This window comes from Thamnophis elegans, chromosome Z, assembly GCF_009769535.1.
Source record: "Thamnophis elegans isolate rThaEle1 chromosome Z, rThaEle1.pri, whole genome shotgun sequence".
Classification (NCBI taxonomy): Eukaryota; Metazoa; Chordata; class Lepidosauria; order Squamata; family Colubridae; genus Thamnophis; species Thamnophis elegans.
Genome location: NC_045558.1, coordinates 12,149,368 through 12,167,976, shown reverse-complemented (window position 1 = coordinate 12,167,976; position 18,609 = coordinate 12,149,368). Strand labels below are relative to the sequence as shown.

The window sequence follows — 18,609 nt, the reverse complement described above, 5'->3', positions numbered from 1 at the left end:
ATTATTCTTAATATATTTTATTCTCCTTGTGTACACTGAGAGCATATGCACCAAAGACAAATTCCTTGTGTGTCCAAGCACACCTAGCCAATAAAGAATTCTATTCTATTCTATTCTATTCTAAAGGGTGACCAAAGTGGCCACTGAATTAAAAATATTGGGTAAGTTGTTCTACCTTTCTCCAGCCCATGTGAAGAAAAGGGACAATATGTCATTGCAATTCAGGAGTAAGTTCCTGTACCAGTTGGTACTGGTTCATTTTGTGCACGCTGTGCATTGCTCACACATGTTGGCTGTAATTTGTTCTACTCATGTGCAGAAACATGCCAGCAACAGCAGAAGAGAACGGGGAACCAGGTTTTTTTGGGGGGGCAGCCTGGATCGCTGCCAGTTCTGTGACCCAGGCTAAATCACCACTACCAGTTCGGCTGACCTGGGAACAACCCACCTCTGTTGTAATTGCCAGATTCTCACATGGCATTGGGCTTGGACATAGCCCTCAGACCCTAATTCTTTGACCATCATTCCCAATTCCATATTTTGTTCACATGATTTGTAAGCATCAGTCACACTTGTCCAATTTCTTTCAGGGGAACTGAGATAGGATTCACTTTTGAAATAAGATTACATTGCACTAACCAAGACATAAGGAGAAAAGTATGGTATTGTCCATGTTTCTTTTGATACTATAGGATTGAGGAGTTGTCCAGAATTCCAGCTGGAATGGTTTCTCCCATCTCTCAGTGAAATTGTACTGAAAAAAAATTATATCAAGTGAGTATGCACTTTTTTAACATTAAGACTTCTATATTTAAATAAAATTGGGTCTTAGTTTAATACAATATTACTGTTATGTCTTCTATTTTCCCATTTATAAACTTTCAAAATAATTTTCATTTATCTCCTTGAAATCTTAGGATGGATAGATAGATAGATAGATAGATAGATAGATAGATAGATAGATGGATGGATGGATGGATGGATGGATGGATGGATGGATGGATGGATGGATGGATGATTGATAGATAGATAGATAGATAGATAGATAGATAGGGAGGGAGGGGAAGGCAGGGAGAGGCAGGGAGAGAGGGAGAGAGGGAAGGAGGGAGAGGGAGAGAGGGGGGCAGGGAGGAAGGGAGGGAGAGAGAGAGAGAGAGAGCTTTTAGTATCAGTATCTGCCATTCACATTCATAAATTTCAAGGTGAAATGGCTGTCACATTATTGGGGCCCAGAAGTAACCATGCCTATAACATATTTATACCTTGCAAGGGCAGACAAAATTTCCAATTGTCCCGTTGTTCATATTTTTAGAGATTCTCCTTTACAAAAAATAATAATAAAAGTCCATCTAGTTTCTGCTTAGACCCATCCTTGAAGGAGAATTGACCTCCATGGATCATTGGTTTCACTGTGGAATTCCTTGAAGTTTTCCTCCTAATGTTCAATCAGAACTCCCTCGTGAGCTTTGCAAAGCATTAGAAATGGGTGTGTCAAAAGCACTGGAAGTCAGAACAGCTCTGAGAATGGGTGTCAAATAGGTTTATTTATTATTGATCACTAGTGTACAAGTATCTCACCAGATTGTCTGCCTTCCCTGGGGAAATGGCAGATCTAGACCTAAGGGTTTGACCTCAAACCTTTCCCCTCCCAAATGGACTCTAAACTGGAATGTCTTTTAATCCACACCGTAAATTAGGACTTCCTCTTTTTCAGGGACTGGTTCCACCACAGGGTGCCATTGCAAAGCATGTTAGAAAGTGGGAGGAAATATAAATAATTAAAGCTGATGCCCCTGTTTCTAGTTTTGACCTTGGCCATCAGGATGTCTTTGTGTGAATCGGAACTACAAGAGGTGGTATTCAGCAGGTTCTGACCAGTTCTGGAGAACCGGTAGCAGAAATTTTGAGTAGTTCATAGAACTGGTAAATGCCACCTCTGACTGGCTCCACCCCCATCTATTCTCTGCCTCTCAAGTCCCAGCTGATCGGGAGGAAATGAGGATTTTGCAGTAACCTTCCCCAGGAGTGGGGTGGGAATGGAGATTTTTGCGGTATACTTGTGAAATGTACATTTGAGACAGAAATGAGTCAAAATCAAAATCCACTCTTATCTAAAACTTGGCAGGCACATAGCCATTGATTGGTATATCCACACAAAAAAACTTTTCATCACGAGGAAGTATTTATGTGGTCTTAGAAATGGAAATTCTTGCCTATGAGTTCCCAGCTCTGTGTGTTTGTGTGTGTGGTGTGTTTGTGTGTGTAAAATGCCCTCCCTTTTGGCCAAGGGGACCTCTGGTGACACATCCACAGATTGCAGCATTGTTAGAACTTCTCTTATTCCATTTAAGATTCAGAAAGGGAGACTTTAAGGACTTTCTGCCAATTAAATAGTCTGTTGCTTAATTGAAACCCTCAAGATAACAAGTACCACTTGGGTATGTAGAAACCAACTAAATAAGAAGAGGGGTCGATATATTCTTGAGTGTTTTATTTGAAGCATAGAAATTATAAATTGCAACAAGATTTCTGGCAAGGTATATGGGAAGGCAGTTAAGATTTTTTTTAAAATCAATGTATCTTGTTTCCCCCTTCCCCATTTGAAGAAAGTAAGTAGACCATTTATTTCTTCGTGGTTATATTCAGTTCTGTGCTATGCAAAAGGAGTGGAGGCACTGATTAGAAAAGATAATTTGCCTCCTTTTTTCAATCTGAAATATTGTTCGAGTCCTTACACTGTGAAGGTAAATGTTCCTTTTCTGCCATTTAAAATAAAACCCAACTTTGCAATAAAAGGGACCCAGTCAAAATACACAAGGTTGTGTTTTTCTATCCTAAAATATACACCATAATAATATGGTATACAACAGTGCTGAGATTAAAATGATTGAATGTACAATGTTCATTTAAATATCTATGGAAATTCTCAGTCATCCAGGGTTGTGGCTGTCCCAAAAGTGCTTTTTCAAGAGGCAACTGCACTTTCTGGTTTTTATTTGAAGACGTTTCGCTTCTCATCCAAGAAGTTTCTTCAGAGAAAAACCAAAGAAAAGAAAAACAGAAAGTCCAGTTGCCTCTTGAAAAAAGCACCTTTGGGACAACGTTAATCTAATTGGCTACATAAAGTTGAACAATACAAGGTAATGTTTACAACAGGTCATGCTCAGTTTTCCTTCTTTGTGGGGTACAACATTCCTTCTCTTCTTGTTGAGATGGCTCCATCGACAGAAGGAAAATGTCAAGATGAAAATGGAAATGATAATACTGCTCTGCACTGCACTAAGGAGGCCCTAGTTGGAAGACTGCATCCAGTTCCCCACAATATAAAAAAGATGCTGAAGGCCTAGAATGAGTGCAGAGAAGAGCAACAAAGTTGTTATAGGGTTAGGAGGTTTAATTGCACAATGAACAGCTAAAGCAGGGGGTGTCAAACTTGATTTCATTGGGGGCCACATCAGGGTTGTGTTTAACCTCAGGGTGCCAGGGTGGATGTGGCCAGGGTGGGTGTGGCCAGTTAGATGTCACTCATGTCTGGGGCGCCTATGGTGGCTCAAGTGCTCTGCCAGTGAAAATGGGCTTCCGAGCTCCGTTTTCAGCTGCAACAGTCTCCTGCATCACTCTGCCAGTAAAAAAGGAGTTTGCAAGGGCCATGCGAGGCCCTCCTAAGCTCCATTTTCAAAGGTAGAGGCACCTTGGGCCAGTCCTTCACTGTTTCCACGCGAGCCAGATCTAAGCACCTTGTGGGCCAGTCCCCGGGTCTTGAGTTTGACACCCCTGAGCTAAAGGAACCGTGGCACGACAAAACCGCGCTCGTCAAAATAGCGGTGATAAAATCGCATCACTAAAGCCGCGATGTCATCACCGCCGCGACAACAGCGCGGCGACAGAAGGGCGCTTTAAAACAGCGCGGCGGCAGAAAGCGGATTTAAATTAAGGTAAGGGTTAGGATTAGGTTTAGGGGTTTGTTTTAGAGTTAGGTTTAGGGTTAGGGTTAGGGTTAGGTTTAGGGTTAGGTTTAGGATGCTGAGTACTTGGGAATGCGCGGATTTGCCCTCCGCGATTATGTCATCGCTGTAGGGTCATGTTTTTCCTTAGCGCTTCGAATGGCGTGAATTAGTCTTCGTGCTTATGTCTCCGCAGATAAGGGCTTCACGGATTTGTGGTGGAACCAAAGGAACTAGGTATGCCTAACAAAGACAGGACTTATTGAAGATATTAGTCTTCTAATATTTTAGTGGCTGTCACAGGAAAGAAGCAGTGAATTTCCTCTCCAAAGTACCTGAGAGCAGGACAAGAAGCAATAGATAGAAGCTCATGAGAGGGAGATCCAACCTAGAAATAATACATGACAGCAAGAATGATTAATCAAAGGAACAGCTGGCCATCTTAAACTGTGGATGTTCCATCACTGGAGGTTTTCAAGAAAAAATTGGACAGCTGTTTGACAGGGATAAGGACTCCTGCCATTGACAGGGAGTTGGACTAGAAGACCTCCAGGGTCCCTTCCAGTTCTTTGACTCTATATGATTCTATAAAGTTGCAAGTTTTTACAGCTGTAGAAATAATATTAAGAGCAGCTAGAGAAAACCTATTCATATGTCTGAATGTAGAAAGCATTCCTCTGGTGCAATGGTGGGTTCCGGATCCTGTTGCAACCTCTACGGTTGTAACGGGGCCCAGCATCCACCACATGAATGTGTGCAGTGCACACGCACACGAGCACAGCGCATGCATGCATCCTTACCTCTTGCGATGCCTCTGCGAGCCTCCGCAATGCTCCAACTGCTCAGCAGAGTATCACACAGGTGTCGTGTGTTCTGTGATATGCGCGGAAGCGCCAAAGAGCTCAGATACAGGTAAGGAGCTCGGGCAGGTGGGTTGGCCCACTGGAGCACCGTACCGGAACGGTACCCGGTGCTCCGGGCAGGCATCGGTACACCCATACCGGGGTGTACCAACTGCAACCCACCGCTGCTCTGGTGACTATAACATGCCTTCGTTGTCACATGTAGTATTGCAATACCATTCTCTCTTAAGCATAAAAGAGAGAGGGGAGAAATACCTAATCTAACCAGGAATTCCAACCTAGCAGTTGGAAACATGTCTGGATACAAAAGGTCCATAGCGGGCTGTAGCAGCAGATGTTTTTAAAATCATGTAGTAATGATAGAAAAGATCTTTCTGTGCTCAATTCTTGGGAGATCATTCATTACAGAAGACACTTCATGCTAGTTGGACAGTCAGATATAGCCTCAGGAAAGTTTATGGGACAAGTTATATCCAATAATTCATGTACTTAATTCACTGAGGTTGTAGAATTTAACCACATACATTTTGATCTTAGAATCTAGCAATAGCCAGAAATCACGACAATCAGCAGCACATTGTGTTTTCTAGTTTAATCATTTTACAGCCCCTGAGATTAAGCTATTAAATGAAATTTAGTATTTTGGGGGTCACTTAATCACATTTAATTCCTCATAAGTACACATATTTTAGGGACGTGTAAATGCATAGCAAAACTGGTTAATATTTTACGGTACTTTAAACTAATGCCAAAGCCTTCTTTCAGCCCATTAAGGTTTGGAGATCAAATCAGCTTTGGGGTTGCATTACTTTCTAGTTTTCAGAGACACATTTTATTTATCTAGAAGACCATATGGCTTATCAGGGAAGGCTGTGTACCATATAGCTACAACAAATCAACGAGAAAGATAATATTTACTTAATAGACCATAACAGCATAGAATAATGCTATTTGATTGTGCATTTTTGGCATAACCCATCTACAGAGCAAACTATCATTCTTGGTCAGTCCATATTTAGGCAATTCAATGCAAAGTGGATTTCTGACAACAGAGAGATTAGAGTCATCCCTTGGATATATTATGTTTCATATAGTAATTGAAAAATATTTCATACATCACTGATAGTTGACTTCAAAGGTGCTGTTAGGCTTTTATCAGGGAAACCCATCCTTTTAATAAAAGGTAAAGGTAAATGTTCCCCTCGCACATATGTGCTAGTCATTTCTGGCTCTCGGGGGAGGCGTTCATCTCCGTTTCAAAGCCGAAGAGCCAGCACTGTCCGAAGACATCTCCGTGGCCAGCATGACTAAATGCTGAAGACACACAAACACTATTACCTTCCCACAAAGGTGGTTCCTATTTTTCTACTTGCATTTTTACATGCTGCTAGGTTGGCAGAAGCTGGGACAAGTAACGGAAGCTCACTCTGTTACAAGGCACTAGGGATTCAAACCACTGAACTGCCGACCTTTCTGATTGAGAAGCTCAGCGTCTTAGCCACTAAGCCACCGCGTCCCTTCAAATTCACCTTGCCTATCCTTTTGTTAAGCAAGGTAAATTTGAAAAGCAAAATATTTGCTGGATAACTTACTGTTGTGCTGTGCTGAGTGCCACAAATGCTTATTATAATATAAGGGAATTCTAGAAAGGGAACATAAGTTCTAAGATCCTATCCTAGTACTAACTCAATGCAAGGAATTAGTACATTATGCCATTCACAAAGTAGGATACCCACCACTTCCATTACTTAATCCACTATAGTTGCCCTCTCCTCTTCTCTCCTCAAAACACTGACAATATGCAGAAGACAATATGTTCATCTTCATTGGTTGTCCCCAACAAGAACAGTTGAAGATGGACCCAGCAGAGATGCAGACATCAGAAGAAACTCAATATTCTTGCTTTCATGAACCTCATAAAATAAAAGGTCATATAAGTCTGAAATCCTTGGTGCTCTCTGAGCTTGATTTTTTTTCATTGCAAGTATTTTATTATTCAACTAGGTAGCATCATTCGGGCTAGCATTGATCTAGCACTGGTGTAGCATCAATGATGTTACCTAGTTAGGTAGTAAAATGTCTGCAAGCAATCAACCAAGCTCAGAGATCACCAAGGACGCCACAGTTTCATTCTTAAGATACAAATATTCCATTCTATTGGAAGTTCATACACGTTTGAAGCAAAAGTGTTGTCATTGATTTCTCAGGATCTAATTGCTCCATTACTTCTTATTTTTAAGAAATACCAGGCAACCCTCTGACCTGCTGGATCATCCTTTGAGAAAAGAATGTGACCAGGTAGCGCAATCTGATGTGACCAGAATGAACATTACATTTTAGGCTGACTTAATTTTTGTTTATCCCAATGCTGGATGGGCCTATGATTGTCTAAGGAGAGAATATATTATAAATAGAAGAACAGAATAGTTAAATAATTATAGTGGAAAATGAACCTCAATAAGTCAATATTTATCTCCCTTAACAGAGAAACAGAAGGGTTAGGGTTAGGTTTAGGGTTAGGTTTAGGGTTAAGTTTAGAGTTAGGTTTAGGTTTAGGGTTAGGGTTAGGGTTAGGGTTAGGGTTAGTGTTAGGGTTAGGGTTAGCGTTAGGGTTAGCGTTAGCGTTAGCGTTAGCATTAGGTTTAGCGTTAGGTTTAGCGTTAGGGTTAGGGTTAGGGTTAGGGTTAGGGTTAGGGTTAGGGTTAGGGTTAGGGTTAGGGTTAGGGTTAGGGTTAGGGTACTGAGTGCTTGGGAATGCGCGATTTTGCCCTCCGCGATTATGTCATCGCGGTAGGGTTGTGTTTTTCCTTAGCGCTTAGAACGGCGTGAATTAGTCTTCGCGCTTATGTCTCCGCGCAGAAGGGCTTCGCGGATTTGTGGTGGAACCGCAATGGCCACCACTATGTGAATAGAACTGCTTTGAACTCCTTGGAAATTTCAATTCCACCAGAATAATGGAACTTGCAAATTTTAAGTTAGCAAATATTAGGTTAAAAACTGTTGCAGTGTAATGCATTGTTTGCATTGTAATTTGTGGGTACAAACAGGGAAATAGAAAAAGACAGTGAGAATGTTACTAGTTAGGAGCCATGGTGGTGCAGTACTTAGAATGCAGTATTGCAGGCTAACTCTGCTCACAGCCAGGAGTTTGCTCCTCACCGGTTCAAAGTTTGGCTCAGCCTTCCATCCTTCTGAGGTTGGTAAAATGAGGGCCCAGATTGTTAGGAGCGATATGCTGGCTCTGTAAACCACTTAGAGAGGGTTGTAAAACACTATGAAATGGTATATAACTCTGAGTGATATTGTTGTATATCTATTACAAATGAGGGCTGTGGCATCACCTGTAACTAACCATGATGCAAGAATGTCCTAGCAATCTTTATATCCGACCTCCCCTATCCATAATGCTGCCTTCATCTCAACCTTAGTTCACAAGGCTTAATGCTCTACTGATATTAAGGCAGCCTTTTCTCCTTGTTCTGATACTGTTTGGAGGCAGTTTTAGAGTGCTTGACATCTACTAAATTTGGTCACCTATTACTTTTGAGGAAAATCAAAGGACTGGCAGTGATTCTGGAGAAAGGCAAAGAAGGAATTGACACAGGGGATATCAAAGTCCACATCAACTCACTCTTCTGCCAAATCAGAGGTGGGGGGAGAACTTCAAGAGCACTAATTGTAAAACAGTTCAATTCTAGAACATTCCATTACATGCACTGGCCCTGCTTCTGTGTGCGTCTCTAACTTATCCACAGTAATACCATAGGAGAGATGCAATCCAGAGTATTCACTTAACTGTCCCATCCTAAAATCATGGGACCATCTCACTTTTGCTATTATTATCTGTTCTTCTCCCTCATCATGTATTAAAGAAAATAATGTACCATCAGGAGTGAAATGCTATCAGTTTGGACCAGTTCACCCAAACCGGTAATTAAAAAATGCCACTAGTTTGGGCGAACTGGTAGTTCGGCTATGTGACAATCAGTTGTGCCACGTGATTTACCACCAATAGCATTTTTTACTACTGGTTTGATTCCGAGGATCAGCTATGCAACAATCATTTCTAAATCACAATTTCTAAATTCATGCAGCACAGCTGATTGTTGCACAGTTGATCGTCAGAACTACCTGTTTGCCCAAACCAGTAGCATTTTTTACTACCGGTTTGGTTCTGACAATCAGCTGTGCAACAATCAGCTGTGCCACGCGATTTAGAAATTGCACAGCACAGCTGATTCCTCATACAGCTGATCATCGGAACTATCGGTTCACCTGAACCAGTAGCATTTTTTACTACCAGTTTGGTTCTGATGTTCAGCTGTGCGACAATCAGCTATGCCGTGTGATTTAGAAATCGTGGGGCACAGCTGATTGTCACACAGCTGATCGTCGGAACTAGCGGTTTGCCTGAACCGGTAGCATTTTTTACTACTGGTTTGCCCGAACCAGTAGTTCCAACAATCAGCACATGTGCGCATGAAGTAAACCGGTAGCAGACTCCAGAGCATTTCCCCCCCTGTGTACCATCCACATTAAAAAAAATGTTGTGCAGCTGAAGCCATCTTCCTGACACTTTTCATCTCCCTGTGGGTACTCTGTATATGTAGCAGAGAGTATTCATGCATCAGAAGTTTTCAAAGAGCTAATACATTTCATTATCAAAATCATTACCAGGATTTTTAAAAGCATGTTCCCAATCATCTTCAAAAAGATAAACAGATAAACTTCTTGGTAAAAGTTCATTCCTCTTGTTTCCTTCCAGTGTCTTGATCTGCAAACAAAATCCAAAAGTAACAGGACATGGATAGCACAACACATATAATGGTGCTTAAGGTGCCCTAGATTCACAGTGAATTTCCCTGTCCTATTAAGGAATCATGATCGGGCATAATTAGTCAGCACAGAGAGTGCATTTTAAAGCTTAAAAGTACTTGCTAGTTTTTCAAATGTTGGAATTTTCTCACTTTGGTTTTAATTGGCTCGGTTCATAGCCTTCAATGTTCCCTTCCTCTATTTTTGTGTGCACTTTATTATTTTACAGGCAAAATGGAAATGCATTATATCAAGCTGCATGAATAACAAAATCTAGCACTCCAGCGTGATAATATTTAATTAAAGCTGCTTGCCCACTCCAAATGATGATGCTTCTAGTTATGCCCACTCACAGCTATGACTCAAGAGGAAGTTTTTTGGGAAGAATGGGGATGATTTAATTCTATATTTTTGCCTCCCTTTAGTAGGTTAGTTGCTGTGAACTAACTCTGGAAATGCAAAAATATCAAATTAAATATATTTTCTTAAACCCAGAAACATTGTGTTCTGTGCCTTTGCCTTTCACTCAGCAAACAGGACCAAATATCTCCTTCAGCTGAACATTTTCTTCCATTCCCCTTCATTCTCAGACTCTTTGAAAATTATTTGATAGTGGGAAGATTGGAACAAGATTGGAACAGTTTATTCATGTTTCTGCAAAGTTCTTGGCTGCTCAAACTTTCTGATTTGAAAAGACTGAAGGGAACAAAGAGGGGGGAGGAGGATTTGCATGTCAGCACATTGGCGATAAGAAAGACCAAAAAAAGTCTGAATGGTGGACGTGACGGCACCTGGGGACAGAGAAGAGAAAGAAGGGGGTGTCACAAAATAAAAGACCTACAAATAGAAGCATTAGAGAACAATTGTGGCAAAAGAAAGCAAAGTACTAGTAATGCGATCCCAAAATACTTTTGGTACAAATATTACTTATGATTTTTGTCAGCCATCTTAAGATGTTGTGGAGCAAAAGGAATAATTATAAATAAAAATAATTAATCCAAAGCTAGTGGGTTACAGTGAGTCACCGGCAGAGGTGGGTTCCTACTGGTTCGCACCAGTTCGGTAGAACCGGTTCGTCAAATCTACCGAACCAGTTAGAAGAGGTTCCACCAGTGGACCCGGAAAGCAGGCCACACCTACAGAAGATGTTCCAAAAAATTTTGAAACCCACCACTGGTCACCGATCTCTTACAGACAAGTCAAGAGAAGAAAATTTTAAAGCTAGACTGATCTTATGGAGAAGATTGTTCAAAAACAGTTCAAGTGTTGAATATTAGTACATTATGGTTGATAAGGTTACAAAGTAACATAGAAATGACACAGGTAATTTTGACTAAGACTAGCGTAAGGGCATATTTAATGGCAACATAGACAATGACCTTGACAGAGATATGAATGACATCAAAAAACACTAGAGAATTCCTGGAAGCCTGGCAGTCAAGTTGGCCATCAGCAGGCAGATAGAGATAAACAACATCTACACACCATTCAAAAGAAACAGTTAAAAGCCAAAAGGAAACAAAAAGACCAAAATACCCCCCAGTCAGCAATAAGCAGAGATTAACACCAAGATTAATAATAGACCAACAATCAAGCAGAAAAAAAATATCCCAATCAAGGAATTACCAACCCTGACAAACAAGCTAAGAGTACACTACAACCTAATCAAGGAACTAGCAGGAAGAAACCAACACTGTCGCCAACATTGACAGGACAAGCCACTAGTATATATTTTTAAAAGAGCAAAGTGATGACGTTACCCAATTGGGTAATGAAACATCTGCAAAAAAATAACCAAACTCAGAAAGCATCCAGGACTCCACAGAGAATGCACATTCCATTGCCAAAGCAATGAGGGATAAAACATTTTCAAGTATTGTATAGAATGTCCAGATAACATTCAGAAGAGAGCCAGACAGATACCTCCCTAAAGTGTAAGAAGGAGACCTGCAAGATTCTGTTGTTCTTATAACCCAGTGATGAGGAATGTTTTTGGCACCGAGTGCCAAACCAGAATACATGTGTATGTGGCCGCACCAGAGTGCTGGAAACCCAATGACCAACTGCCTTTGGGGGGGGGGGCATTTTTGGGGCAGTTTTCAGCCTGAAAAAACGGCCTGAAAACCAGTATGAAAATGCCCCGAAAAATGGCCTGGTTTTTTGGGCCCTTGTTTTGGCTGTTTTCTGGCACTCTGGCGCCCACGAGGACCAGCTGGCGAGAAGAGCAGCTAGCGATAGGATGCGTGCACAGCACGAGAACTCTGGGTGCCACTCCTGGCATGTGTGCCATAGGTTTGCCATCACGGTTATAACCACTCTTAATAAAAGTAGCTTTAGTCTACCTGTGGAGTTGATTTCCTCATCTAGCCTGCTTAATGGTGCTGAGAGTTAGATTTGATTACACACATTTCATGAATGTTTTAATTCTTCCAGTCAGCTGTGTGGCTCTTAGCACTTGGAACAAAGAGATCAGGAGTTTTCCTCAATATGCATCCAGAATCATCCATTTCAAAAGCTTGAAATGTTTCCAGTTAATTACTGCACACTTAGTAAAAAGCCATCAAATGTACAGTGATGGATAACAATATATATAACGTTGTACAGGTAGGCTTCGACTTATAACCATTCATTTAGTGATGGTTCAAAGCTACAATACTGAAAAAAGTGACTTATGACCATTTTTCACACTTAAGACAGTTGCACCATCCATGAACACATGAAAATGATCACATGGTCAGATGATCAAAATTGCTTAACGACTGGTTCATATTTATGACAGCTGCAGTATCCTGGAGTCCTGGGGTCATCTTTGGTGACCTTCTGATAAGCAAAGTCAGTGGGGAAGCATTGTTACTAATTTAACAATGGCAGTGATTCATTTAACCCCCTTTAGCAAGAAAGACTGTAAAATGGGTCAAAACTCACTTAACAAGTGTCTCATTTAGCAATGGAAAATTTCGGCTCAGTTTTGGTTGTAAATTGAGATAGATGATAGATAGATTAGATTAAATAGATTAGGTAGATTAGGTAGATCAGATAGATTACTGTATTTTTCAGAGTATAAGATGCAATTACCTCCAATAGACAGATCAGATCCCACAGATTAGGCCTCCTCCGAATTCCATCCGCTGGCCAATGCCGACTGGCGACTACCCGGAGGAGAGCCTTCTCTGTGGCTGCTCCGACCCTCTGGAACAAGCTCCCCATGGAGATTCGAACCCTTACCACCCTCCAGGCCTTCCGCAAAGCCCTTAAAACCTGGCTGTTCCGACAGCTCTGGGGCTAAAGAGCTTTTGCTCCCCCCCTCGAATGGTATGGTTGTTGTGTGCTTTTAAATTGTGTATTGTTCTGATCGTCTTTTTTATCCCTTATCTGTACCCCCTTCCCTGACTTGGATTGTGAGCCGCCCTGAGTCCCCTTCGGGGAAAAGGGCGGCATATAAATGCAATAAATTCAATTCAAATTCAATTCAATTTTTCCCCCCCTAAAAAAGGGTGCGTCTTATACACTGAATGTAGTCCCACCCACTCTCTGTTCCCCCACCCTTTGGCCTCTGCCTCCCAGCAATTTACCTATTTGCAGCAAATGGGGAAAATGGGGCTTGCGGAGACTGCAATAGGCTATAGCAATCCCTGCAGCCTGAAACAGCTGATGGTTGGGAGGCATGCTTAAACTGAAAGTGAAACTTGTTGTTTTCTCCACAAGGAAAATTGCTGGGAGTCAGAAGCAGATTTATTTCCCCCCCTGTTTTCCTCCCCAAAAGCTAGGTCTTTTACTTCAGGGCGTCTTATACTCTGAAAAATATGGTAGATAGAGAGGGAGAGAGGGGAGAAAGAGAGAGAGAGAGAAGTCTTTATTGGCCAGGTGTGATTGGGCACACAAAAGGAATTTGTCTCTAGCGCATAAGCTCTCACCTACAAGCAACAAGTAAAAATCATGATCATAATTACCGACTGTATTAGTAAGCAAGAAAGCGGTTTTGTTATTTGGGACATTATTCCATCTCAGTTCTCTTTCAGCTTCCCGTAAGGGCTGTAAGCTAGAATGGGAAGTTTAAAACAAATCTCAGGAAAAAGTCAATGGTGAATCTGTCCTGCCCTGTTGGCAGAAAACCACATGTTGCTCAGAAATTGAGTTTAAATCAAGACTGCCCTTTGGGCTTTAACTTGCTGAAGGCTGGATAATACAACATAAGGATGTGAAAAGCAGTTGCTTTATTTCTTGCCAGATAGTAAAACTTTTTTTTAAATGCAAATGTTAACGCAAAGTTGCTGGATTGCAGAAATAATTCTGAATATTCTTTTTTTTCTCTACACCATAGCATTGAATGCGTAATCCTTGATTTACAACAGAGCACCCAGCCCTTGGTTCTCAATGGAGATCAGGTGGAGCAAAAGGCCAGTTTTAAGTTTTTATCATAAAAACCTGGGGCGCTCACATTGCAGCACTGGTCAAAAGGGCCCAGCAGAGTTTATACCACCTGAGACTTCTCAGGAAACAAAAACTGAATGAAAAACTGCTGGTGGCCTTTTATTGCTGCACCATAGAGTGTATTTTAACTTACTGCATCTGTGTATGGTTTGCCAATTGCACAATGGCAGATAGGACAGCGCTTCAGAGGGTCAACGTCATTGCCCAGAGGATCATTGGTTGCCCTTTCCCCTCCTTGGAAGAGCTTCATTCATTCTTAAAGATCCAATCCTGGGCATCCCCCCCCCCTTTTTTTTTTGAACTATTACCATCTGGCAGATGGTACAGGACAATAAAAACAGGGACAAATAGGCTGAAAAACAGCTTCTATCCCAGAGAAGTAACTATATTGAATTCTACTGTATGGTGTAATATTAATGCAATACCAGAGGATTTCAATTCAATTGTATGGAATGTGAAGGATGTGTGTTTTTGTGTTATTTTTATAGTTATAATGTACACTGAAGATGGCATTTAATTTCATAGTACGAGGGTCAATGACAATAAAGTAAACTAAACTAAATTCAAGTACGTACTGACAATCCAGTCCAAAGTTCTGATGACCAGCCCCATCGTACCCCACCCCATAGTCATGTGACTGCATTTCGGATATTCAGCAACCAGCCCAAAGTTACAATTGTTTGCAGCAGCTGTAAATATGTTTTTATGTTCTTCTATGGACATTTGATTAGATGAGATAATACTTAATGAATGATTATTCCTTGCCTCCATATTTTATATAGCACAAACTTGCATTACAGTGCAGTTAATGATGATGTTATCTGCCTTAAGACCAATGTTTTGAAATAACAGCTTTTTCCCCTTCTTTTTTAATCTGTTTTGGAAGGGGGGGGGGGCAGAGAGTATTATTACAGTCATACGGTTTCTTTTTTCTAAAAAATCAATTTCTGAGATCCCTGATAGGCATTTTAATCAGTTACTGAGCAACTCACCAAACTGAAAGGAAGAGAAACAAAATGGGATATTAGAGTCAGGAGAAGCACAACTACAACTATTCAATGATAGAAACGTGTGAGAAGTTACTTGTTTTAAAGGTTGCATTGTTACTTTTAACACTGATAAACTAAATACAAATAGGGCAGCCTTGCTGTCAGGTTGACAAAGATGAATGAGAGAGAAAAGTTGACTCAACAGCAATCTTTGTATGACATCTCTCTCAGTGACAGAGGTATCTTCATGGAGAAATAACCCTACACACAAGAATCATCTCTTGTAGTAGAGCAGGGGTATCAAACTCAATTTAATTGAGGGCCACATCAGGGTTGTGTTTGACCTCAGGGGGGCATGGCCAGGGAGCATGTCTAGCATGATGACACTTGTGTCAGAGGGCACCTATGGTAGCCCAAGTGCTCTCCCAGTGAAAATAGGATCCAGAGCTCTGTTTTCAGCTGGGACAGCCTCCTGCAACCCTCTGCCAGTGGAAATTGAGCTCAGGCTCCATTTTTGCTGGCAGAGGCACTACAGCAGTGGTGGGTTTAAAAAATTGTTCAAACCTACTCTGTGGGTGTGGCCTCCTTTGTGGGAGTGGCTTGCTGCCCATGTGACCGGATATGAAGATGCCGACACACTTGTCAGAACCACCTTAAATTACTTCACACAAAGCACTGGCATGCATAAGAATATGAGGTAAACTTGTTTTTTAAAAGGCATCTTCTTTTACGTTAAAACAACTCCAACACATGCAATGTTCTGATTGCACCACAAATGCAGTAGTCATTCTTACCTTTCACAGAGGCACTGAGTTTTATAAATATGAACATGATAGTGTAGAATAATCATATCCAAGGACCAGTGGTGGGTTTCAAAAAACTTTGGAACCTCTTCTGTAGGTGTGGCCTGCTTTCTGGGTCCACTGGTGGAACCTCCTCTAACTGGTTTGGTAGATTTGACAGACCGGTTCTACCGAATAGGTGCGAACTGGTAGGAACCCACCTCTGCATAACAGGCTGGTCCTTCATTGCTTCCGGGGTGGCCCCATGGGCCAACTCTAAGCACTCTGTAGGCCAGATCTGGACTCCGGGCCTTAAGTTTGACACCCCTGTAGCAGTGGTGAAATTCATTTTTTTTTACTACTGGGTCTGTGAGTGTGGCTTGGTGGGTGTGAAAGGGGAAGGATAATGTAAACAAAACTGCAAAATACCCTTTTCCTCCCCACTTCTGGGGAAAGGATATTGCAAAATCCCCATTCCCTCCACATTCCTGGGGAAAGGCTATTGCAAAATCTCCTACCCCACTCTGGGACCAGCCAGAAGTAGTATTTGCCGGTTCTCCAAACTACTCAAAATTTCCACTACGGATTCTCCAGAACCTGTCAGAACCTGCTGAATTTCACCCCTGCCCTCTAGTAGAGTAACCTGTCAAGTTAGTGGTCCAGATTAGTTTTTCTTATTTCCATGTGGCAGAGATGATCAACTAACCTTAATGAAGAGAAGCCCAAAAATTGTGTGGGAAGAGTGAGGGAAGCAGAAGAGAAGGATCAGTAACTTCTTTAAATATAACTAATGCCCATCTGTAATCCCAAAATGAAAATGGAGCTCAAATCCTTTCTTCTTATTTCCACTTCCTGAATAAACTCAGTACTTTTGGATCGATCCCAGGATTCCTGTTGATATACAAAAAATTGCTTTTAAAAGGATTGCCCTTTAAATGAAATAGCAGCCCTGATGTGATTCATGCATCAAAGCCACGTACACCTCATGTACCAAAATCATAAATTTCTTCCTCCGAAATCTGAGCAGCCTCCTGCTTTATCATCCCAAAAGACCAATTGCTGCCAATTTATAGAGTTAGAAAGCAAATACTGAAGAAATAATCACAGGTAGCCTTTCTTTCTTAATTGATGCACATGTTTTAATCATGAGATGAAAGATAAATGTCAATGATGAATGGAAGGAGAAAGGGGAAAGAAAGGAAAGAAAAAGGAATCAAAATAGTTAGTTGTAGTTACAGATGGTCCTTGACTTATAACTATTTGATTAGTGACCTTTCAAAGTTACAATGGCACTTTAAAAAAGTGACTTACAACAAGTCCTTGTAATTATTGACATAGCACCCCACAGTTATGTGATCAAAATTTGGGTGCTTGGCAACCAGCATGTACTTACAACAGTTGTAGTGTCCTGGGTCATGTGGTACCATTTGGAAACTTCCCACCCAGCTTCCAGCAAGCCAAGTCAAGAGGGAAAGCCAGATTCACATCACAAGTCATGAAATTGGGCATGACTCACTTAACAAGTGCCTTGCTTAACAAAAGAAATTCTAGTCTCAGTTGTGGTTGTATGTCAAGGTCTACATCAGTGGTGGGATTCAAAAAAATTTACTACCGGTTCTGTGGGCGTGGCTTGGTGGGCATGGCATGACTTGGTTGGCATGGCTTGCTGGGAGTGGCTGGGGAGAATACTGTAAAATCCCCATTCCCTCTGCACTCCAGGGCAAGGATACTGTAAAATCTCCATTCCCACCAGTAGTGGGTTTCAAAAATTTTTAGAAATTTTAGGTGTGGCCTGCTTTGTGGGAGTGGCTTGCCGGCCATGTGACTGGATGAGAGTGGCTTGCCAGCCATGTGACTGGGTGGGAGTGGCTTGCCAGCCACGTGACTGGGTGGGCATGGCCAACTTGTAAAATGTGGTGAAACTCACTTAACAACGCTCTTGCTTAGCAACCAAAATGTTGGTTCAGAAACTCTGGCATTTGAAGCACGCAAGTCTTAAAGCTGTCAAGTTACAAGACCCTTGCACTCCTAACCCTTTAGAAAAGAAAAACCCCGGGGTGTTCAAACTTGGCAGCTTTAAGACTTGTGGACTTCAACTCCCAGAATTCCTCCTCTCGCTCTTCATCTTGATGATGTGCGGACGGGCGGGGGGAGGGAGCTGGAACCGGTTCTAAACCGCACTGTAGATTTGTGGAACCTCTTCTATAGAAGAGGTTAGAACTGGCAGGAACCCACCCCTGATTCCCACCCACTCTAGTGGAAGGATACTGCAAAATCCCTATTTCCTCCCAATCAGCTGCGACTCAGGAAGCAGAGAATAGATGGGGGCGAGGACAGTCAGAGGTGGTATTTACCGGTTCTCTGAATTACTCAAAATTTCTGCTACCAGTTCTCCAGAACTAGTCAGAATCCCCTGAATACCACCTCTGAACTACGTGCAATTCAAAATTAATTGAGTTGGGGAAAGTCATTCCAAAATGCTGAAAACAGAGATAGGAAATATCTAAGGGTGGGGGGGAGAACTGTTGGAAAATATCATCTAGTCTGAGTTAACTTCACTTTTTCTACTTTCAAGAAGCATTTCTTGGCTTAACCCTGTCTGTTTCAGAACCTCAAATATAAGAGTTTTCTAGGTTATAGCAATGCTGCTTGGAGCTCATAAAATGCATCCTGAAACATATCAGCTATAGTGGTACATTTCAGAGGCAGGTACCCTTCAAAACTGATTTGGAAGAATTGGTTTGGACATCACAAAGCCACAGCTGTTCTCTCCTGTCTATTAAAG

At 41.6% G+C, this 18,609-nt stretch overlaps 1 long non-coding RNA gene across 1 annotated transcript; it reads right to left on the bottom strand.

Moving 5' to 3' along the window:
- Nucleotides 1-398: 398 nt before the first annotated feature.
- Nucleotides 399-16,951, bottom strand: LOC116520482. The gene is made up of 3 exons (XR_004256788.1): nt 16,531-16,951; nt 9,482-10,413; nt 399-754 (listed from the first exon to the last, which is right to left on the bottom strand). It is a non-coding gene; the product is annotated as an uncharacterized LOC116520482 (long non-coding RNA).
- Nucleotides 16,952-18,609: the final 1,658 nt, after the last annotated feature.